This window comes from Cervus canadensis, chromosome 19, assembly GCF_019320065.1.
Source record: "Cervus canadensis isolate Bull #8, Minnesota chromosome 19, ASM1932006v1, whole genome shotgun sequence".
In the NCBI taxonomy this organism is placed as follows: domain Eukaryota; kingdom Metazoa; phylum Chordata; class Mammalia; order Artiodactyla; family Cervidae; genus Cervus; species Cervus canadensis.
The window spans coordinates 3,953,848-3,973,524 of NC_057404.1; the positions used below are offsets into that span (position 1 = coordinate 3,953,848).

The window sequence follows — 19,677 nt, forward strand, 5'->3', positions numbered from 1 at the left end:
GTCATGTAAATTTATGCTCTCTCTGATAATTTCAAGATGATTTTAAAACTTTATTTCTATTGGACAAATACATTTAAAATATCATTTACACAAATATCCTTTGCAGGTTGCTTTCATGTACCTGGACTGTGGCTCTATCTCATGGCTACATGGCAGTGTTATGACACAATCTGTCTGAAGGAAAATTTAATATATCTCATTTGCGCGTTGTGAACACTTTGGATGCTCTTTTCCTTCTAAGCTTTATCCTTTGGAAATATAGTTTCCACACAGTTTCCCTAGCACAGAAAGCTTAGCATTAACTGACAAGAGGATGACAGACTGCCACTTAGAGCACCAATTTTGATTTTTGCCAAGAAGAGACAGCATGCAGAGGAAAGAGCCCAGTATTAAAAGGGGACTGTCTGACCCAAAATGGGACACACGGTTCAATTCAGTTCAGTTGCTCAGTCGTATCCGACTCTTTGCGACCCCACGGTCTGCAGCACGCCAGGCCTCCCTGCCCATCACCAACTCCCAGAGTTTACTCAAACTCATGTCCATTGAGTCAGCGATGCCATCCAGCCATCTCATCCTCTGTCGTCCCCTTCTCCTCCTGCCCTCAATCTTTCCCAGCATCAGGGTCTTTTCCAATGAGTCAACTCTTCGCATGAGGTGGCCAAAGTATTGGAGTTTCAGCTTCAGCATCAGTCCTTCCAATGAACACCCAGGACTGATCTCCTTTAGGATGGACTGGTTGGATGCCCTTGCAGTCCAAGGGACTCTCAAGAGTCTTCTCCAACACATAGTATCGTATCTTAGGAAAAAACCTCACATGCCCATGATGATGAGATCTCTAGGGGCACAATTTCATCCCAGGAAGAATAACAGAATGCCATTTTATACCCTCAGTTCCTAGTCCCCATGAAATATTCACAGCACTTTACAGAACAATGTGGTAATATGGAAATAAATAATTTATAATTAAGAAATGAAAAATATGTTAGAAATCACAGCAGTCCTAATGTGTAAACATTATCTCCTTAGCTCACATAAAAACACATAGATATTTTCATGCAGAGAACTGTCATTTAAAACCCCCAAATAGCAGTTATGGATTGGCTTATTATTTGGCTAACCATACCTTCATCTTAGATATTGATGTCAAGAAGGAGAGCTCTCCTTTTTCCAAATTTTGCTTTCAATAATAAAAAGTGATTTTTCTCTGCATGCACCGGTTTAAATGTCACCTGAGACAGCTTCTCAGAGTGGCCCATGGCATGTAATGAGCCATGAGACAACTGCCAGATGGTTTACGAGTGCATTCATTACAAGACACCATCACAGTTTATTAAAAAAGAAGAGAGAGAAAAAAAGTAAAACTAAGTCAAGTGCAAAGCAAAAGATGAGATATAATGAAATAGGACACCAGAAAATATTCATCTAGGCTAATTGTCACTTCTCCATACATTGATTTGGAACTCAAATGCCCAGTAGTTAATTAGGGAGTTAAAGGACATGGCCAATATTCCTTCTGATTATGTATTTAAGTGGTGGTCTTTAATGTTTTAAGATATGATGATTTTCAGCCAATCGTAAATTAATCTTCCACATGAATGAATATATGCCTTTATTTTTAAAGGTATTGTGCATGGCATAAAATTATAGCAGTTGTGAGGGTGCTCAGAGAAAATATAAAACAGAATTTTTTGTTTTCCTCTCCAAGCCTGCTCTTTGAGAGACCTGTTTGTTCATGCCTGTGAAGTCACTTTAGTCACGACCAACTCTGCGACACCATGAACTGTAGCCCACCATGCTCCTCTGCCCATGTGGATTCTCCAGGCAAGACTACTAGAGTGGGTTGCATGTCCTCTTCTAAGGAAGCTTCCCAACCCAGGGATCAAACCCATGTGTCTTACATCTCCTGCATTGGCAGGTGGATTCTTTACCAGTAGGGCTACCTGGGAAGTCCTTTCAGGAACCCATTCTTACTTAATTCAAGAGTTTCAGATCCTTAGCAGCTGTAATACTGTTGAGTTTCTCCAGCAGTAGAAAGCTGACCTTAGACACTGGACTCTTCTCTAATAAACAGGAAAGGGGTTTCTCAGTCTTATATAGTCTTCTCATCACACACAAACTTTTTATTTATTGAATTGATTTTAAAGATTTTTTTTTAATGTGGACCATTTTTAAAGTCTTATTGAATTTGTTACAATATTGCTTTTGTTTTATGCTTTTTTTTTGACACTAAGCCATGTGGACTCTTATCTCCCTGATCAAGGATGGACCCCACATCCTCTCCTGTCCTCAATCTTTCCTAGCATCAGGGTCTCTTTTAATGAGCTGACGCTTCACTTCAGGTGGCCAAAGTATTGGAGTTTCAGCTTCAGCATTAGTCCTTCCAATGAATATTCAGAGTTGATTTCTGTTAAGATTGAATGGTTTGATCTCCCTGTTGTCCAAGCGACTCTCAAGAGTCTTCTCCAGCACCACAGTTTGAAAGCACATATTCTTTGGTGCTCAGCCTTCTTTACCATCCAACTCTCACATCCGTACATGACTATTGGAAAAACCATAGCTTTGACTAGAAAGAACTTTGTCGGCAAAGTGATGTCTCTGCTTTTTAATACGAAGTCTATGTTTGTCATAGCTTTTATTCAAAGGAGCAAGTGTCTTTTAATGTCATGGCTGTAGTCACTGCCAATAATAATTTAGGAAACCAAGAAAATAAAATCTGTCAATGTTTCCATTTTTTCACCATGTATTTGCCATGAAATTTTGGAACAGGATGCCGTGATCTCAGTTTTTTGAACGTTGAGTTTTAAGCACCTTTTTCACTCTCCTCTTTCACCTTCATTAAGAGGCTCTTTAATTCTTCTTTCTGCCGATAGGGTGGTATTATCTGCCTATCTGAGGTAATTGATATTTCTCTCTGCAATCTTGATTCCAGCTTGTGATTCATCCAGTCCAACATTTCGCATAATACATACTGCATAAAAGTTAAATAAGCACAGTGACAAATTACACCATTGGCATACTCCTTTTCCAATTTTCAACTAGTCCATTGTTCCATGTCTGGTACTAACTGTTGCTTCTTGATCTGCATACAACTTTGTCAGGAGACAGGTAAGGTGTTCTGATAGTCCCATCTCTTAAAGAATTTTCCACGGTTTGTTGTGATCCACAAGATCAAAGGTTTTAGTGTAGTCAATGAAGCAGAAGTAGATGTTTTTCTGGAACTCCCTTCTTTTTCTATGGTACAATGGATGTGGACTATTTGATTTCTGGTTCCTCTGCCTTTTGTAAATGCAGCTTGTATCATCTGGAAGTTCTCAGTTCACATACTGTTGAAGCCTTACTTGAAGGATTTTGAGCATTACCTTGCTAGCATGTGAAATGAGAATAATTGTATGGTAATTTGAACATTCTTTGGCATTGCTCTTTTTGGGGATTGGAGTGAAAATTGATCTTTTCCAGTCCTGTGGCCACTGCTGAGTCTTCCAAAATTCCTGGCATATTGACTGCAGTACTTTAACAAGATCATCTTTTAGGATTTGAAATAGCTCGGCTGGAATTCCACCACCTCAACTCACTTTGTTTGTAGTAATGCTTCCTAAGGCCCACTGGACTTCACACTCCGGGATGTCTGGTTCCAGATGAGTGACCACACCACTATGGTTATCCGGGTCCTTAAGACCTATATTGTATGGTTCTTCTGGGTATCCTTGCCAGCTCTTCTTAATCTCTTCTGCTTCTGCTATGTCCTTGCTGTTCTTACCCTTTATTGTGCCCATCTTTGAACAAAACATTCCTTTTGTATCTCAGTTTTCTTGAAGAGATCTGTGGTCTTACCCAATTCTATCGTTTTCCTCTATTTCTTTGCATTGTTCACTCAAGAAGGCTTTCTTATCTCTCTTTGCTATTCTCTGGAACTCTGTGTTTAGTTGAGTTTATCTTTCCCTTTCTCCTTTGCCTTTTGTTTCTCTTCATTTCTTTGCCATTTGTAAGACCTCCTTCAACAACCATGTTGCCTTGTTGCATTTCTTTTTCTTGTGGGCAGTTTTGGTCACCGCCTCCTATACAATGTAGAAACTCTGTCCATAGTTCTTCAGGCATTCTATCAGATCTAATGCCTTGAATTTATTTGCCACTTCCACTGTATAATCATAAGGGATTTGATATAGGTGAATGGTCTAGTGCTTTTTTCTACTTTCTTTAATTTATGTCTGAATTTATAACAAGGAGCTCATGAATTAAGCCATAGTCAACTCTAGGTTTTGTTTTTACTGACTGTATAGAGTTTCTTCATCTTGGACTATGAAGAGTGTAATTAATCCAATTTTAGTATTGACCATCTGGTGTTTTTAGAGAATACTGTCATGGTCCAGGCAGGGCATGGATCACAGTATGGCATGGAGAATTGAGAACTGGTCAGATTCTGTATACATCCGGAAGGAAAAGACAGGAAAAAAAAAAAATACTGATGGATTGAATAATAGAAGTGGAAAATGGAAAGACGTTTAAGATGAATCTAAGATGTTTCACTTGAAAAGGAAAACTTAAGGTACTAGGAAGGGAAGCCTGGAGGCACATAATCATACAGGAATGTTCAGAGACATTAAAATAGATATGACCCCAGATGGCCTCTGCCTGGAGTGGCTTGGAGTGGGGCTTGGGCTGGGTCACGGTGGTGAAAGCACTAGATACTAGCCACTAGACCAATGGTCAGTGACAAGAACCCTGGCCTTTTGGCTTTGCAGAAAATAATTTCCACAAAGATGGAAAGTAGTGAAGCAAGTAAAGTATTAAGAGGAAAAGGAGTACAGAATCTGTGGATAGACACACAGACAGACTCAGGCAGAGAGAGAGAGTTGCTGAGTTGCACCCTTGGGGTAATTTGTATTACTTTTATGGGGTATCTCTTCTGTATTTCCTTTGGTCAATCATTTTGATTCACCTGGTTCACACTCCATATTTGGTATATCTCAGAGTCTTCCCATGAATACACCTGCATGTTTTAGCCAAGATGGATTTTAGTGGAAAGGTGTATGGGTAGAATATCTCTTGACACCACTCCCCTCTGGCCTTCAAGGAGCCTTTCTGCACATGTGTGGTCAGGGAGGTCTTCTGATTTCGGTAACAAGGAATATGTGATCTGGACAAGGTCCAGCCTCCTGCCTTAATTGTCCTGCTATTCTTGTCTTGGATTTTCAGTCAATAGAGAATGAATCTGCAATTGCTTTACCCTGAGGGATAAGGGGCATTCACCTACCTCATGCCTCAGAATTGGAAAAAGAATGTCTATCCAATTTTAATTTTTTACTGACCAAGGTGAGAAAAGAAAGAAAAATGATTTTTCCCTAAAAAGAGGGAATATTTGCCTGAGACAGAGCTATGAGTGACAGGGTTAGACAAGAAGCATAGCGGTTCCAAAAGGAATTGTTGCTGTTCAGTTGCTCAGTCATGTCTGACTCTTCGTGACCCCATGAACTGCAGCACACCAGGCTTCCCTGTCCTGCACTATCTCCTGGAGTTTGCTCAAAAATATGTCCATTGCACTGATGATGCCATCCAACTATCTCATCTTCTGTCACCTCCTTCTCCTCCTGCCCTTGTTCTTTCCCAGCATCAGGGTCTTTTCCACAATAAGTAAATTTGAGTCAGTTCTAGAAAAGAGGGGACTTGGATCTCAATTCCTGTGTTATGATCTGGAGGGATTCTAAGTTTCTTAGATAAGCCATGAGCCCACCATGGTTCTCATTAGAGAAGCAATGGAGGTTTTGTTGTTGTTGTTGTTTTTAAGGAGAAACATACAGAGTGACTTACTTCAGCAGCACTCAGCAAGATAAGATAGAATACAATTTTCAAATACTGAAAACTTGCCCCCTACTGAAATATAGTTTACCAACTGGTGGCTCAGATGGTAAAAGAATCTGCCTGCAATATGGGAGATCCAGGTTCAATCCTTGGGTAGGGAAGATCCACTGGAGCAGGGAATATATACTCACTCCAGTATTCTTCAGGAGATTTCCAGGAGAAATATCAATAACCTCAGATATGCAGATGACACCACACTTATGGCAGAAAGTGAAGAACCACTAAAGAGCCTCTTGAGGAAAGTGAAAGAGGAGAGTGAAAAAGTTGGATTAAAACTCAACGTTCAAGAAACTATGATCATGGCATCCAGTCCCATCACTTCATGGCAAATAGATGGGGAAACAATGGAAACTGATGGACTTTATTTTGGGGGGCTCCAAAGTCACTGCAGATGGTGACTGCAGCCATTAAATTAAAAGGTGCTTGGTTCTTGGAAAAAAAGCTATGACCAACCTAGACAGCATATTAAAAAGGGGAGACATTACTTTGCTGATAAAGGTCTGTCTAGTCAAAGCTATGGTTTTTCCAGTAGTCATGTATGGATGTGAGAGTTGGACTATAAAGAAAGCTGACCATCAGAGAACTGATGCCTTTGAACTGTGGTGTTGGAGAAGACTCTTGAGAGTCCCTTGACTGCAAGGAGATCCAACCGAAGAACTGACTCATTTGAAAAGACCATGATGTTGGGAAAGATTGAAGGCAAGAGGAGAAGTGGACGACAAAGGATGAGACATTGGATAGCATCACTGACTCGATGGACATGAATTTGAGTAAGCTCCGGGAGCTGGTGATGAACAGGGAAGGCTGGCATGGTGTAGTCCATGGGGTCGCTAAGAGTCAGACATGACTGAGTGACTGAAGTGAACCGAACCTGTATTCCTGCCCGGAGAATTCCATGGACAGAGGAGCCTGGAGGGTTATAGTCCATGGGATCACAAAGAGTTGGACATGACTGAGTGACTAATACACACACTCATACACACACACTCACACACATACACACACACACACCAAATAACTGTAATACCTAACAAGACCTTGTGGGGCTCTTGGGAACAAAAAAAGCCTTTCCGTGTTCCCCATTTCTTGATTACAGAAAAATTTCTTGATTACATTCAGCCTCCTAGACCTTCCCTAATTTGCAAGGAATGGGTTCAAACAGTTGTTAATTTGGGGAGGGAGGGGATGCAGAGATGAGGGAGAAACAGTTAAGAAAACAATAGTGCAACCTTGGAGCAAAAGTCATGGTTTCCCATTAAGGCATACACAACAATATGTTTGAGATGTTTTGCAGATACTGAAACTTCCACCAAGTGGGAGAAATTAACAGGTATGCTGCCAACAAGCACATAAATCCTACACTGGTTGGAACCAGGTTGATGATGCTTTTACTTACCTCACCACCAACCAATCAGAAAAATATCCACGAACTGATAACTCCTCCTTTGAACCATTACTCTAAAACTTCTCACTATCTAATCCAGGTTGGGACACAGTTTTGAGGACATTAGGCTGATTTGCCCTCTTTGCCTGGCAAAGCAATAAAGCCATTGTTTTCTACTTCACCCAAAACTCTGTCTCCAAAAGTTAATTCATTGTAATGGTACAGAGACTAGATTCAGCTTCAATCATGACTAATTTAATTCTGCTCTTGAGCAAAGCAAAAAACCAAGAATAAATTAAACTATAGAAAGCAAAGAAATTAATATTTCCATGAGTGTGGTCTGAAAATGAGCATATGTTTCAATGACCAACATTTATTGAGTGCTTCCCTGGGCTAGGTTCTCAACTATATTTATTACAAGAATTTTGATATTTGATTCTGTCAAATCAATGAAACAAGTAGTTTGTCCCCCCCCCCCTCCCTTTTTTTAAAAATGAGGAAACTGAAACAAAGGCAGGTCAGGCAAATTTTTCAAAGTCACACATCTGGTAAGGGGTGGACTTAGTTTCTGAACACCAGAAGTCAATGGCATTTGTTATCACATTTTACAACTTCCAGTTATAGAACTGTGAAGTAAGAATCGAGTTTAACCAACATTTATAGATGAGGAAACTGAATACCACAGAGAATGAGTAACTTGCTCATTCATAGTTCTTGGCTCCAGGAGTTGAAGTAGTGACTGAACAAATGCAAAGAACGAGATTTTTAAATCTTAGCTTTACTGACCTTAGGTATTTAGAGCCACTGTCCTTCTCAGGATGTGTTCTGACTTCTTGGCTACCTTTCACAGGGTTCAGAAAAGTGTTTTGGGGAAAAGGCAGAAAAGAGCAAAATCCTCAATACTATCATTTCTATGCTACATTTTGTCAACTCCAAATTGGAACTTACCAAGAGCAAAGGCCAAAGATTGAACAAAAAAGCATTTGCATTGTTCCGTCTCTAGGGAGACTGAACCCCATGCTGCTATAGCTGTTGACCTGCAACAGCCCCTGAAGGAGTTCAGGGTGGAGTGAGGTTCTCTGTGCTCCCAGGAATCTGGTGAGACAGGTCTTTAGATAGTTGGATGTTTTTAGGAACAGATTTTATGATCTCAATCCTTGCATCTCCTCAAATCTAGAGAAGCACTAAATCCCTTCATGATGACATCAGATCCACATGATTAACAAAAAACCTTTTGTACACTGGTTGCTTAATGACATTGAACTCTCCCTTCACCTAAACCTTATATATTCCCCCACTACCTCTTTGGAGCAGTCTTTCAGCGCTATCTGAGATGCTGCCTCCAGGCTGCAGTCCTCATTTTGCCCTAAATAAAACTCGCAGCTCTCAAGTTGTGCATCTTTTTTAGTCGACAGTTTAATGAATTTGTAACTGGGAAGGGTTAATTTTGACTCCATACTGGAGTCTTCTTCTGTGACTTTAACTCTTATTCTGCTGCTTTTGTTATTATAGTCACACATGATGGCCTGTCTCAGGGAGCTCTGCTTACACACTGCCCGCCACCCCCCGCAACAGACCCTTGAGCTAGGGTGCCTTTGTTTGGCTCACAGAGAGGTAACCTGACCCTGCCCACCTGTGAAGGACTCACATTCTTGAGTCCTTTGTGTAGGAATGGTGCACCTCATTTGCTGCTTACTAGCATGGCTCAGAAATTCGTACGTGGGGATGCTAGAATTGCAAATCCCTGGGGCATCTTTGTTTATTGATATGACAGGTGATATTCCATTTCATACCACCTGTGAAATGACTGAGAAAGTGAAACGAAAACATCCCCCTGTCTGGGGCTTGACAGTCTAGTAGAAATGTGGAAATTTTAAATGGTCTTTCTACTTTGTTTCGTCAACTCCCCCCATCTCTGATCCATAAAAGAATCTGGTTCCCAGGCCCTGACAAGATGTTATTTTGAGACATTAGTCTGCCATCTTATTGGTCAGCCTGCTCTCTGAATAAAGTCATATTCTTTGCTCAACACCATCTTGGATTTATTGGTCTATCGTGCAGTGAGTAGAATGAGCCTGAACTAGTTAACAGACTTAAATCAGTACAGTACCTGAATATGTTACCTGTAAATGTTGTTGATATTGCTACTGTTAATTATAAAAATTGGCCTCACTCTATATTTAAGATTGATATACATTTTCTTTCTTTCTTGCCTTTTTTCTTTCTCTCTCTCTCTTCCTCTCTCTCTTTTTCTTTTCTTCTCAGAAAACTCACTGAAATTTGGTATTTTAAAAAGCATGAAAATTGAGACAAGTTTATTCCTAGAAGAGTATACAAATATATTGCTAATCACCTGGTTCAACTTGTGTTACAGGAGACAGCATGGGCTTGGTAAACAAAATAATACTTGATATCTAACTGGTTTCCATTTCCTCTGTAGACTTCTGAGTCTTGACAATGTCTATTTCCTTCATTTGCCCCGTTTCTAGAAATAAAATTTAGGAAATATTTCAGCTTTATTTACTATGCCAAAACCTTTGACTGTGTGGACCACAATAAACTGTGGAAAATTCTGAAGGAGATGGGAATTCCAGACCACCTGACCTGCCTCTTGAGAAACCCATATGCAGGTCAGGAAGCAACAGTTAGAACTGGACATGGAACAGCAGACTGGTTCCAAATAGGAAAAGGAGTATGTCAAGGCTGTATATTGTCACCCTGCTTATTTAACTTCTATGCAGAGTACATCATGAGAAACTCTGGGCAGGAAGAAGCACAAGCTGGAATCAAGATTGCCGGGGGAAATATCAATAACCTCAGATATGCAGATGACACCACCCTTATGGCAGAAAATGAAGAAGAACTAAACAGCCTTTTGATGAAAGTAAAAGAGGAGAAAAAAAAAAAAGAGGAGAGTGAAAAAGTTGGCTTAAAGCTCAACAATCAGAAATCTAAGATTATGTCATCTGGTCCCATCACTCCATGGGAAATAGATGGGGAAACAGCAGAAACAGTGGCTGACTATATTTTGGGGGGCTCCAAAATCACTGTATATGGTTATTGCAGCATGAAATTAAAAGATGCTTATTCCTTGGAAAGAAAGTTATGACCAACCTAGATAGCAATTAAAAAGCAGACATTACTTTGTCAACAAAGGTCCATCTAGTCAAGGCTATGGTTTTTCCAGAAGTCTTGTTTGGATGTGAGAGTTGGACTATAAAGAAAGCTGAGTGCCAAAGAATTGATGCTTTTGAACTGTGGTACTGGAGAAGACTCTTGAGAGTCCCTTGGACAGCAAGGAGATCCAATCGGTCCATCCTAAAGGAGATCAGTCCTGGGTGTTCATTGGAAGGACTGATGTTGAAGCACTGAAACTCCAATACTTGGGGCACCTGATGCAAAGAACTGACTCACTGGAAAAGACCCTGATGCTGGGAAAGACTGAGGGCAGGAGGAGAAGGAGAGGACAGAGAATGAGATGGTTGGATGGCATCACCGACTCGATGGACATGAGTTTGGGTAAATTCCAGGAGCTGGTGATGGACAGGGAGGCCTGGTGTGCTGCGGTTCATGGAGTCACAAAGAGTTGGACATGACTGAGTGACTGAACTGAACTGATTTCTTTTTAGAGTTTCTCAACAGAACATGTAAGAATATGTGATGACAGGTTATTTTATTGTGTTTGAAAATGATCATAGAAACTCCCACTATTGTGTCCCATTTGTACAAAGTTTAATAATTATAGGGAGAATATAAATTAGAAATCATTAGCTCTTTCTGTATGATGCCAGACCATTAGCTTGGTCAATCATATTATGAACAGTTGTGCAGTCTAGTGACTCAGTTTGGCTCTGGAGACAGGCCAGGGGACACAAACAGAACTTGAATGCTTAGATGATTGAATTATAGTAGTTGCACTTTTGAAAAAAAAAAAAAAGAACAGACTATGGCATCTGGAAATGAAAGAAACCCAGCATGCTTTTATAGCAAACACAGCATTCAATGTGATTTAGGAGATTATTTCTTGGAAATTGACTCAATATATTTTTGCTCCCAAACTGGAACAGCTCATCATTTTTTAATGACATGTAATGGCTTACTGTGTCAGTAAACTTGGCCTTCTCTTTCATATCTTCTTTTCTTTCCCTTTGTATCCAGCTGCTCCCCAAGTGCTGCCACGATTGTGTCTTTCATAGTTCAGGATTTCTCCTACCTCTGCAAACATTTAACCCAGGCGCTGTTTGTCTTATCCCATCTCTTTAGAACGTGCAACAAATATAGTTGGAGAATATTCAACTTTTCTCTTGTTCAAATATTTATGTTGACTTCTATAATTTAAATTTGTCCATTCAATCTTTCAAGTGCTTGTTAAGTATCAACTGTGTATGAACATAGTATGGAGTCCTAAGGAAACAAACATGAGGACAGTTTTTTCCAGCCTATATAAAAGCTTTCAAACTCTTGTTTGCTTTGGAAAGTCTTTTATCAACTAACCTTTAATATGCGTGATCATGTCCAGAACAGCTCACATTCAGTCACTGATGAAAGCCTTTGAAGTTGGATGTAGATGTTATCTCTAAAATATAATCCTGGTTTTTGTTTCATTTTATATTTGTCTTCAATTAATGCAGAGACAACTCTAAGTCAACAGATAACAAGTGTATAGTAAACTTCTATATAGAATTAAAAGTTACATCATTTAAAAGTAAAGACCATGCAAATATCCTAGACTTAATTCTCTGGGGAGTCATCTTGATTCATTTATTTTCTATTCAACCATACATGTCAGGTTGGAAGTAGATGCCCCCCTCTCTGCCCGAGGTAAAACAATTGGAGATGCATTCCCTATGGACTGAAACTCCAAGACAAGAATAACAGGACAATTAAGGGAGGAGGCTGGGCCCTGCCCAGACCACATATTTCTTGTTCCCAAAGTCAGGAGACCTCCCTGAACACACATTCACAGAAAGCCTCCTTGGAGGCCAAAGGGGAGATATATCAAGGGGTGCCCATTTCCTTTTCGGTAAAATCCATGTTGGCTAAGAGATGCATGTGTACCCATGGGAAGATCCTGATATATACCAAACATGGACTGTGAACCAGGCTACTCAAAATGCAAGAAATACCCCACAAAAGTAATTCAAAGTGCCCTGAGGGTGCTACTCAGAGACTCTCTCCTGAGTCTGCCTAATGTGTCTATTCACACGTACTGTTCTTATTTTCCTCTTAATAAATACTTTATTTGCTACACTACTTTGTGTCTTTGTGGAAATTCTTTTCTGCAAAGATGAAGGGCCAGTTCCCTTGTCACTGACCACTGGTCTAGTGGCTAGGATCTGGTACTTTCACCACTGTGACCTAGCCCAATCTCTGTCTGGGAACCCAAGCCTCACTCCGAGCCGTTGCAGGCCAAGGCCACCCGAGATCATATAGAGGGGAATTCATCATCATCATCTGATGATGGTGAATCAATTGATGATGATGAATTGGTGATGGTGATGATGAATTGGTGATGATGAACTGGTGATAAATTGGTGATGATGAATTGGTGATGACCCTTTTGCTTCATTTCCGGCATTCTCTCATCAGTCTAAGAGTCTATCATCGGGTTAGTGTTTCTAAGTTCTTCTTGCTAAAATCGTCTGCCAAGAGATCTCTTTCTCTGCTTGTTACAGATGTATTAACAATTTAATACAGTCAGAGTCACCTCATTCTTGAGGTTGACTTGTAAACAAAAGGAGACTTCAGCTTTTTCCCCCCCTAGGTTTCCTGAATCAATATTGCATTACGTTAATTTATTTTGATGTTTTTCAATAATTTATGAGTATCTTTCATGATCTTTTTTTTTAATTTGTAAAAATAGATATTTCTTGGGAAATCAGGGCAGCAACCCCAGTGCCTAAACCAACGGAACCTCTAGATTTATAGTGTAGCTTAGGGAAGAATGAAATGTAGATTATATTAGAAGTACACAATGGTTTGTCAAAAAATAGAACTATGCATTTTGACTACCAGCACCACATTTGTTTTACAGTTTGTATATCATAGAATTTTTACGCATCTAAGTAGAATACAATTTTCAATATCTCAGTTTTTCCATTTTCTTTCCACCATTTTCATAAACATTTATCTGAAGTAAATGCTGGAAATAATTATAACTATAATAAATATGAAAAATAATTGATTGAGTCACTTATTGATCTCTAATGAGTTTCTGTGACTGTTGAGGCAAATAAAACATAGAACTCTTACTCAAGAGTTTATAGTTCAGTTGGAGAAATATACATGGAAAAAGAAACCATAAAATGGAAGGTTATCATGTGGGTCTATACAAAAAGTTCTGCGATATAAGAGCTTCTCTTCAGGTGTGCAAAGAGAGGATAAAAGTGATGGTTACAATAGCTAGTGCAGATGGATATAATTATGCAGTTAGGGGAGAGACATAAGAAAGCAAATATGATTCCTTAATTCCCCAAAACAGCCTCCATCAATGTGCTGTCTTACTGGCTTACCATTTTCTATTTTTCTAGACAGTCAATATTCTTCATAGAATGGAATATTTTCATTTTTGTTGCTTGCTCATTACTAAATTCATAACAATATTCAATCAGGCTCCCACCTCCAATATTTCTCTGATGCTATCATATAAGAATATTACCAATAACCATCTTCTTGGCAAGTCAAACAACATCCTATTATCACTCATCTTCGTTGTCTTTTATATCACAACACTGTCATTTCTGCTTGTATCTGGAATCTCATGATCTTTAGATTTAGTCATATTGTACTCTTCTTCAGTTACAGATCTTCTTCCATCTTCATCAAACTTCTATGTTGCCCAAGTTTCTCAATTAATTGCCATCTCATTTCACACGTTTAAAACAAGTGAAATGTTTAACACATTGCCTTCATAAGTAAATAAGTAAGTGTTAGTTGCTCAGTCATGCCCAGCTTTTTGTGACCCCATGGACTGCAGCCCACCAGGCTCCTCTGTCCATGAGATTGATACTGGAGTGGGTCGCCATTTCCTTCTCCAGGGAATCTTCCCAACCCAGGGATCAAACCTGGGTCTCCTGCACTGCAGGCAGATTCTTTACTGACTGAGAAGATGACCCTAAACAGTTGTGACATCTTTCCTTAGTCTAAGTCAGAATGGTGGCTTATTAGAAAGTTCCAATCTCTGTGAATAACGCTATGGTCTCAAAGTTTCTGTTCACCGTCAGTTCACATGTTGGAAATCTAATGCCCAATGTGATAGTGTTAGAAGGTGGAAGCTTTGGCTGGCATTGTGGAGGAAGAAACTCTCATCCATCCTTCTAGGCTCTTCTGGTTGGTCTAAGAATTAAGCTGACATGAGATAAATTAACAGGAGAAAATCAAACCAAAGCTTAATAATATGCTTACAGGGGAGAGACCTAGGAGAACCAAGTAACTCACCAAAGTGGCCAAAACTCTTACCATCTTCTGCTAAAGACAAAAGGAATTTGAGGGTAGTGATTTGGGACTTTAGAGGTGAGGAAGGCAACTGACATAGAGATATAAAAGCAAGCGTTTGGTTGAAAAAGAAAAAAATGTTCGCTGGGCCAGGCAAAGACAATGGGCCACAGGATAGACTCTGACTTTTAGGCTCTGCCTAGAATTCCCCCTCACCCCACTTATCTAGTATTCTTTATAGATCTGTCTGGTAACAGCTCTATTCTGGGAACAGACCTTCTATTTAAATTATTGAGATAGCTAAAGGGAAAGTCCCTCCCCATGAGCCCTGCGCCCAGGTTTCTGGGCCTGGATTGCTTTCAGCTGGAAATAATTGGCATGCTGAAAAGACATTTTGGGGTAGCAAATTTTGCTCCCCAACAGTGGTTGTTAAGCTGCATTCTCATGAATGGGATTAGTGCTCTTATAAAAGAGATCTCACAAAACTCTGTAGTTCTTTCTTCCACATGAGGGTATAAGAAGAAGTCTATGATCTTGAGGAGACTTCTCATGTGACAATGCTAGCATTCTGATCTCAGACTTCCAGACTCTATGGCTGTGAGAAATACGTTTCTGTCATTTATAAACACTCAGTCTGTGGTTTTCTATTGCAACCAGACAGATTTACAAAACTTACTTCCAAGACTTGCAGTCAATATTTAGTTTAATTTTTCTTAATAATAGAGATTTCCTCAAAATGCCAATAAATACCCCATAATATCACCCTTCTTTATTTTTACCCTTGTTACTCTCTTCTTCTATATTATATTATAGAATATATAGTATATTGGTATACGATATTACCAAAAATAAAATCTTACTACACCATGAAGCCATCTGTGAGATAGTCAAAATAGTAGCACTAGCCATGCTATTAAAAGTTTTTTTCTGAGCTCTAAATTTATTGCTTTTTACCTCATACCAGAGGTATTTCTGTCCCTCTCATCTGTTTTTTACTATGAGTGGCAGAAAAGTGTGATGTTTCTAAAACTAAATTGGTTTGCATTGAAACCCATGTTTCAATGTTTTATTTCCAGTTAAAAGATGTTAGACAAAGATGTTAATTTTTACCCTTCTTGACCTACCTTAGGGTTCTCAAATTCAGTTTAACACAAATCACTTGGGTATTAAAAAAAAAAAAAAAAACTGATCATAGTTCAACAAGAAGGAGTGGGCAATGCATAACTTTTGAAAGAATGATACAGCTGTTGAGGATAAGACATAAACTGGTTAGAACCAAGTAGCTCCCCAATGGTGGGAGAGTTGACTTCCAGTAGATCTCGAGTCTCATTTATGCTCATTGTGATTTACTAGTAGGCTAAAGGACACTGCCGGGTGCCATGACAGTTCCTAGGCCGACCGTAAAATGGGAAAAAGTGGGTGGTGGCTCAACTTCTAGAAATCCTTGTCCCTTCCTTTAAATAGCTGGAATAATCTTCACACTTGTTAGCCTATGAAAATACCCAGCCCATAAAAACTAGCCACCCTATATTTGGGGGATTCTGTATCATTCTTACCCTAGGAAAGAGAAATAATTTGGAAGCATATTTGGTAGACTCCCGAATGCTCTGCATATACTAGAGCTTTATAGAAACAGATTTTAAATGACTGTTGAAAATCATCAACATTTTCAGTAAATGTAAACACTCTTTTTGTCTCTGAGTTGAAAACATTTTCAAAGAATTGAGAGTTTATGTATATAACAGATAGTTCAGTTTGGCCTACAAAGTTCAGTGTATTTCAGGATAATTTGTCATGAATAACAAAGTAATGTGACTGAGCTGTGATTGAGTATAACACATAAAGGAAGCATGCCTGTAAAACTGTTCAAAATAATAGCTAATTGTTCCACCTGTAATATCACACAACAGTTGAAAGTGTTCTGATAAAACTGTCTGCTAACTCACTTAACAATGGCTTTTTGCAACTTTGAATCATATTTCAGTAAACCAAACCAAGTATCTGAACCAGCTCAGTTATTCTACAGCCTACAGTAAACAGATTAAATAAGCCAACTCACATTAGATAAAGTAAACCTAGATACAGGAAGCCAAATAGCTGGACCATCTTGCTGCTGCCTTCATATCAAGAAATAACAATGAGAGATTACTTTATGTTTATATATTTCTTTTAATTGTGTTAGAAACTCTGATGTAGCACATATATAAAATTGCATTTTCAGACGGTGGATTTTTGACAAAGGTTAGAAAAACCATAAGCTTGACTGGACAGACATTTGTTGGCAAAGTAATGTCTCTGCTTTTTAATATGCTGTCAAGGTTGGTCACAGCTTTTCTTCCAAGGAGTAAGTGTCTTTTAATTTCATGGCTGCAGTCACCATCTGCAGTGATTTTGGAGCCTCCCAAAATAAAGTCAGACACTGTTTCCACTGTTTCCCCATCTATTTCCCATGAAGTGATGGGACCAGATGCCATGATCTTAGTTTCCTGGATGTTGAGCTTTAAGCCAACTTTTTCACTCTCCTCTTTCACTTTCATCAAGAGGCTTTTTAGTTCTTCTCCACTTTCTGCCATAAGGGTGGTGTCTTCTGCATATCTGAGGTTATTAATATTTCTCCCGTCGTGTATGGATGTGAGAGGTGGACTGTGAAGAAAGCTGAGCACAGAAGACTTGATGCTTTTGAACTGTGGTGCTGAAGAATACTCTTGAGAGTCCCTTGGACTGCAAGGAGATCCAACCAGTCCATCCTGAAGGAGATCAGTCCTGGGTGTTCATTGGAAGGACTGATATTGAAGATGAAACTCCAATACTGTGGCCACCTGATGCGAAGAGCTAACTCATTGGAAAAGACCCTGAGGCTGGGAGGGATTGAGGGCAGGAGGAGAAGGGGACGACAGAGGATGAGATGGCTGGATGGTATCACCTACTCGATGGACGTGAGTTTAGGTAAAATCCGGGAGTTGGTGATGGACAGGGAGGCCTGGCGTGCTGAGATTCATGGAGTCACAAAGAGTCGGACACAACTGAGTGACTGAACTGAACTGAAAACTGGTTAATATCAAAATAATCATATATCAAAGATAATGTGTAGCAGAATGATAGGACCAATGAAAAATTCTAAAATTTTATAAGTTCTCTTGTTTTTTGTGTGTTATATTCAGTTTGAAACTTATAACCATCCTGTGAGGTAAACTAGAGGTGAGTTATAGATGGGGAGTTTAGTCTTAGAGAAGTCATCTACCTAACATCACCCAGAGCTTGCTGGTAGATCTACCTTTAAAATCCATGGATTAAAAAAAAAAAAAAAAAAAATCCATGGATTTTTATTCCAAATCCAGTGTTCTAATCTCTAAATCTCACTGACTTCTCAACATAATAATAAAGATAATTTCAAAGGAAATACTACTGCTATCATTCACTTGCTAAGCTGTGTCCAACGGTTTTGTGACCCCATCGATGGTACCTCATGGATGGTACCCCATGGATGGTACCCCATGGATGACCCCATCAGGCTCCTCTGTCCACTGGATTTCCCAGGCAAGAATACTGGAGTGCATTACCATTTCCTTCTCCAAGGATCTTCCCACTCCAGGGATGGAACTCAAGTCTTCTGCACTGGCAAGCAGGCAGATTCTTTACCACTTGAGCCACCTAGGAAGCCCAAGAAAAAATTACCTTACCTTATTCAACAGTTCTAGCTAGAAGAAGGTGGTGGATTCAACAGCTGAGGAAGTAAAATGAAGCAATCGTTGATGGGCAAAAAGAGAAGTATTGGAAATAGTAACAATGAACAGAAAATGGTGGAACAGTAATGATGAAGAGATCTTCAGAAGAGAGTTGAGTGCAACATGTGAAAGCATTATACTAAAACTGCAAGGCCAGTGATTTTTATTCTTGTGTAGGAAATAACCTCTACTCTCTTCCAGATTGTAGCTGCAACTCATGGCCAGTCATTTGAACCAAATTTGAGCTTGTGATCCTTCTACTGAAAGTGTAATCTCGGTGTCCACAAAGGAGGCAGTGTGGGCAAAGTATGCAATGCACAGGTAGGAGCAAGGGCTGAGCCTTGCCTGGGTTCCAGTCCTGACTCTTCCACTTGATGGTTGAGTAACCTTGACCCAATTCCTTAAAACTATTGCCCCTCAATTTTCTCAACTATAGATTAAAAGTAATAATAGAACCTACCTAATACATTGGCTGTGATTATTAAGATAATAGTGTAATGGTTAAGAACAATGTTTGACAGAGCAAACAATGATAGCAGTCATTGACTATAAATGAAACAGAAATATTAGACCACAGGAGGGCAGTTAGCATATCTGGGCTGTAAAATGGTCAAGATTTGTTTGTGCAAAAGACAGTGAAAAAAGAGATACAGAGATGAACAGTGCAGTACAGTCTCCAGATGAGAGTAGCAATGAAGGAATGAGATGACATTTGGATACTGGGAACCTAAGAAGCAGACAGGGGAAAAAAAAAATAGGAAAGAAGAATTCTTGTCTGGCAGGCATTCAGGAAGTTGAGCTGAAGCTAAGAATTAAGTTAAGGAGTACGTTGTTCCTTGCCCTTTTAGAGGACGTTTTATGGAAGAATTCTTAATGATCGAATGTGCATGAAAATGCATAATGTAGACAGAGCTAACCAAATGGATTTTAGTAAGAAAAAATGTAAATCAGTTGATATTCCTTCTGCATACATTTTTCAAGTATCTGCCCCTCCCTAAAACCTCTTCTCTCAAATTTCAGCTATTCGGGATTTTTAAAAATTATAATGTATCATTATAGCTATCCATATAAGAAAAATAATGAAATCAGGCTGATTTAAAGAAAATTAGTCCAAGAATTAAACTGTGAGGTATTATCAAGATTGTCTTTTAAATGTAAAATTGTAAATTAATTAATGAGTCTATTAAAGACTCATCTCCAAAAGTTGAAGTTTCATCCTTTTTTTTTTTAAGATCAACCTGTGATATAGACGATAGCTAAAGAAGAATCTTGAAATAT

At 39.2% G+C, this 19,677-nt stretch overlaps 1 long non-coding RNA gene across 1 annotated transcript; it reads right to left on the minus strand.

Annotated features, from left to right (window-relative positions):
- Positions 1–2,501: 2,501 nt before the first annotated feature.
- LOC122422274 lies at positions 2,502–17,045 on the minus strand. The gene is made up of 3 exons (XR_006263760.1): positions 16,944–17,045; positions 4,719–4,724; positions 2,502–2,563 (listed from the first exon to the last, which is right to left on the minus strand). It is a non-coding gene; the product is annotated as an uncharacterized LOC122422274 (long non-coding RNA).
- Positions 17,046–19,677: the final 2,632 nt, after the last annotated feature.